The 5,290-nt window shown below is 33.2% G+C and overlaps 1 long non-coding RNA gene across 1 annotated transcript in view; it reads left to right on the top strand.

Annotated features, from left to right (window-relative positions):
• Positions 1-4,998, top strand: part of LOC112155789 — a 32,944-nt gene extending 27,946 nt beyond the window's left edge. Inside the window, exon 4 of the long non-coding RNA XR_002920846.2 lies at positions 4,694-4,998. This is a non-coding gene — a long non-coding RNA (uncharacterized LOC112155789). The remainder of the gene's footprint in view (positions 1-4,693) is intronic.
• Positions 4,999-5,290: the final 292 nt, after the last annotated feature.

Below are 5,290 nucleotides of genomic sequence, written 5' to 3'. Positions count from 1 at the left end.
AGAGATGAGCAAACACATATGGTCTGAGAGCCTCTAGTGTTGGGCAGATTTCACTGTCACAAGAGGGTTTATTGAGTATAATCTCGTGTTGTATTTCTTGCTAAACTTTAAAAAAAACTCTTAGGCCTGTTTGTCCCTTTTGTTGGTCCATTTTTTTTCTTCTAAAAAATCTGAAGAAAACATAATTGTGGATCAATGTGCAACAACAGATTTAAGAAATGACTTGAAATAAGCTGAACATAACCCAGTGAGTCACATGACCTTGCCTTTTATTCGCCTCCTTCACAATTACTGCTTAGACAGCTGCAATCAATCCATCATTACTTACCTCAAAAAAAAAGAAGAAAACCTCACAGGGATTCATTTAATTGCGGTCTGATTGATTTTAGACTTAAGTAATTACAATGCCAAGTCCTTTGTTGAATAATCTTTTTACTTTTACCCACAATGAGTTCTTCATTCCAACATTTAATGCCTGAATATTAACTACAAAACATGTAGACTTCAAAAATCAGTTATTTTTCCAGACATTATTTTCACACATTTCAGATGCAGCTCACACCACCTGTTAAAATCATCGCTTCACTCTGTTCATTTGGAACTGAATCTATTTTTGATGCCAAGTTTTCACAAATCTTCTTTTTTTAAATGCTAATTTTGGAAAATATTGTTGAAAAAAGTCTCTCTTTTACCTGTAACTGTGCAAACGTAATTAAAGCATGAATTGTTCTGCAAATGGTTGAAAAAAGGTTTTAACACTTCTTTTTATAAGTTATAAAAACCTAAAAATTGCCTTTTTTTGTATTATGCAAAAAACAAGTGTTAATCAGATCCTCATTTTTCATTAGAAAACTATTAAAGTTTTGCTTTTTAATTTTGTTAGTCTACATAAAAAACTTGTGTGATATAATAATATAAAAAAATAAAGTCACATTGAAAAAAAAAGAAAGTAGTTTGCAAAAGCAGAAAAACAGCTTCACTTACTGAGGTACCGTGATGCCCGTGACGCATGTTTGACTCCGCCCCCTTCTCTTTCTGTAAGGCTGCTTTGAGCCATTTAGGACAAATGTGATGTAATAAGAGCTTCTTTTTCAAAATGGCGGCTTTTCTATTAATTTTATCTCCATAGCAACCATTTTATGTTTTGGTGGCCTGGGGATAACGACCAGATCTACGTCAGTTTCAGAAGAATTGGCAAAAATAGATTTTTGGATTTCCTTAGCAACAGAGGTTATTTGTTAACCACGCCTCCATTCATGTCCATATCCCTTAGTCAAGGATCAATATATTACATTTTTTTATAATATTTCATTTAATAATGTGCAAGTAACAAGAGAATGCCACTTTTGTGAGCCACACGCAGTTCAAAATCTACAAATTCTAATTGGAAAATTTATATCACAATTGCTTTGCATTGGTGCACCAGAAGTTTCGAAACGAGTGAAACAAATCCCTATGTTGAATTTATGTTTGTAGCTGGTACTAACAGAGTTCCTATTCGAAAACTTAAGATGGCAGCCTCTTCTCGAGGTCAGACGCAAAAAAAAAAAAAAAAATTCTAGGGATCGCTGTAGTCTTAAATTTCATGAAAGTCGCATAAACAAAAGGTTCATTTTCCCATATGTGAAAACCGCCAAATCTCAGATTTGGTCACAAAATGGCCGCCAAGCCGTAGGACGTGTTGTCATCCCAAAAATATTCCTAAATTTCCTTTGGACATCCTCGACATGTGCATTGGTTGCATTAGTAGATTCAATTTTTTTTCCTGAATTCATGTTTTTTGCTGAGCCAGCATATTTTTATTTTTATTTATTTTTTTGGTGTTATTTATTGATTTTATTTTTTGTATACCACACCCAAAATTTGAACATTGTCAAATCCTATGTTATATAGTTTTGTTCAGCCTGAGCCAGAGAACTTGTGGATGCCCTTTTTTTATGAGACTCTGATTAAAAATGTGCGAGCTAGTTAGCTAAGATGCTATTCAAAATCTACAACTTCAAAATTTCAACATATTTTGCACAGTAGCTTCACAAGGATGCTCGAGAAATGAAAAGACCATGAAAGCCCCTAGGATGAGTTTATTTTTGGTGTTTTTATTGAAAATTCAAGATGGCAGCCTCTTTCTAAGGTCAAAGGTCAAGGAAACTTCTGTGGTAGTTGTAGACTTAAGCTGGCAGCATGTTTGTGAAATTGTTGTTTTCCCATATTGTGGAAACATATTAATAGTGTGTCCAAACCACAGATTGTTCCTGCTTTATGTAGAATGTATAGAAACAAAGATATTGATCACATCTGCATCTCTTGTGACATTTCGGAGCGAGATTCGGGGTGGGTATTTTAGATGCTCTTTTCATTCTTCCAAACAGACTTTTTGCCTGATTTAAAGGGACAAGGGGCCACAGGCGAGACTGCAGTAGCAGCAGCAGCAGCTCACTGTAAAGTCATCAATCACAAATGACAGAGCAACTTATTCGACCTTTTTTAGTGGAATTTCTGGAGCTCAGACTCTTGGAGAGCAGAAGTGTTGAACGGATCGTCTAGAAATAGATGTACACGGTGCTCTAATGTGCCTCCCTACATGCGATTTCCTACTGAAGTCTATCACTCCATAAATAATCAGTGTGACACGTCTCTCATGTTACCTTCCCGGAGGAATGGTGTGTTTACACCCAGCGTTTCTGGTTCTCTCTTCCTCCTGTCAGCCGTCAGACGAGCTTTTCCTTCTCCTGTCCTCGCCTGCCTCTTTTAGGCGTGTCTCCTCTTTGTGTTTAAAATGTTTCAGGTTCCTTGTTGGGCATTTTTGATAAATTATGTTTTAATTCAAGCAGAAATTACAAAACAGACAGTGAACCTCTAAGGAGTCATTTTAGTTTTCTCTAGAACTGGAGCCTTCTCTTCTGTTGGAGGCAGCATATATTTATTTTTAAATATATAATTAAATTTATTGTTATAGGAAGATTAAGAAAATGTACTTCAATTTTTTCCAGAAATAAACAAAACTAACAAAAGGGTTTTTCCTTCAAAATAAAGTTTTTTATATTTTACACATAATTGTTTCTTTTATTAAGTTAAAGACAGAAAGATTTCTGATGTGGAATCAAATTACATAGAGACTGAGATTCTGATTCATATAAACTAATTATTCAGAAGTCTGAAGGAGCTTCTGGTTTTTGGAAAAGCAGCTCAAGAAGGGAGAGGAAGAGTCATGGTCAGGGCTTCAGCAGCATTAAAATGCACTCAGTCTTTTATGTCGATACATTTTACCTCAAACTTAAAAAAATATATAAATTATTTTCTATTTTCTATAATAGATTTTTTTTTAAGAAAAGAACTGCAGTTTTGTTTTTTCAGCTTTTATTTTGATAGTGAAAAAATTTGTTACTGAAAAATAGATAAACGCCTAAATGTAGGAAAAAAGTAAAATTGTATAAGTATGTATTTAATATGTATTGTTGATTTTATTGTGTTTTTAACTTATATTTGTTTTTTTTAATTCATTTATTTATTTCATTTTCATGTCCTTTTAGGTTAGAATTACTTTCTTTTTAAAAATATTTTTGTATGTTATGTGACATACTCTCGTTATGTGCTCCATACATTAGTTTAAAAATGGAATGATCAATTAAGTCTTTAAATTTTAATATTTTCTGCTTTATAAATAGTGGTGTATATTATTTTATTATTTTTTATTTTGTTCTTTCAAGGAGGATTTAGGAAACTCTGGACTTTGATTTAGTGGAAAAAATGCAGACAATTGTGCAACTTGGTTTTGATTATTCTCAATTAATAAGATATAAATGTGGCTGAATTCTGTCAAACGGTCACGTCAGAACGAGTATTAAAGTTTAAAAAGTGACATTTTAGCTAACCTGTGTTCCCTGAAAGAGTTATTCATCTTTACAGACGAGAATTTACAGCAAAATATTGGCTAGTAAAATATTAAATCTAATTTTCAAACATTTCATTTTTCTTTCCTCCAGTCTCTGTTATGGAGACTCGAAAGAGCCAAAATGAAATAAATATATACACCATTAAATAAATAAATATGTCATTGATTATTTAAAAGTGGCAATAAATGAATACATTTTTACATCAATCAATAAATGTTGAAATCAATGTGGCATTATGGTGTATATGTTTATTTCATTTTGGCTCTTTTGAGACTCCATATTCTTAAGTTGTTAGAAAGGTCGATATACTTGCATCAAAAATGACACTTGATGCAGTTTTTTGAAGCATTGCAATGAGGAAAAATTAAAATATACCCTTTGTGTCTCTCAAAACTGTCATTTTAGACAATATTTTGAACATAGATTATACATATTTTGCTAATCTGACTTTATTGAAAAGATTTGCAAATATGAAACAACTGCTCATATCATGCAAAAATACTTAAATGTATTTCATTTGGAAATCTTATCTTCACAAGGTTAAAGTAAAAAATATTGACTCTACTTCTTTTTTTTTTAATTCACCTTCTTCATGTTTTTACTTTCATTACTTTATTGTCAACAGGCACTTTTATTGAGTTGTCCTTAACGTAACATTTCTGCCTCCAATGATTTAAAGAGGTCGGATGGAATCACATGCATGACCAGACATCATCTCATGCATGAATGCAGTACAGTCACTCTGTGACATCACTTGAGCTTAAAAGGCTTTTTTTTCCTGTCATTACTGACCCGTATAGGTTACAACCGGTTCCCTCGAGAGAAGATCCAATATCACCAGAAAAAGAAGGATAGATGGAGAAGGAGAAATGTCACAAAAAGAAGAAAAAAAGAAAACATGTTTGGTGGTTTGACAGAAAAAAAAGGTGAAGAAAGTACAAAGTGACAGCTTAGACATCAGGAAATATGAGAAAATTGTACAAGAGAGGATGGGGAGACCTGACAGTCTGTTTGTGAATGTTTCCTGCCAGAGGTCTGTATTGAAAATCTGACAGTAGGAAGAAAAAAAGAATAAAATGTCAAAATAAAAGCCTGTTTAAACAAAGTGGATCAGATTTTGTATCGTTTGCTGAAGGTTTTCATTCATATACATTGATCTTTCCTCTACTTCTCCACTGTGGATGAATTAACAAGCATGCTAGTATTCCAATATGAATGCATCTAGAACATTCTCTGAACAGGAAGTGTCATGTGTTGACCTAATGGAGGAGAAGGTCATGCGTTCAGAGAACCATAACGGAATTAAGTTGTGTGGTGTGATCTGATCTCACATAATCCATAGTTTGGATTGTTAATCTACGGTGGCCCGGAAGTGTCAATCACATCAACAAATCAAT

The sequence above is a fragment of the Oryzias melastigma genome, linkage group LG23 (genome assembly GCF_002922805.2).
Source record: "Oryzias melastigma strain HK-1 linkage group LG23, ASM292280v2, whole genome shotgun sequence".
In the NCBI taxonomy this organism is placed as follows: Eukaryota; Metazoa; Chordata; class Actinopteri; order Beloniformes; family Adrianichthyidae; genus Oryzias; species Oryzias melastigma.
The sequence above is the reverse complement of the archived record's forward strand: the minus strand, read 5'-3'. Positions and strand labels throughout refer to the sequence as shown.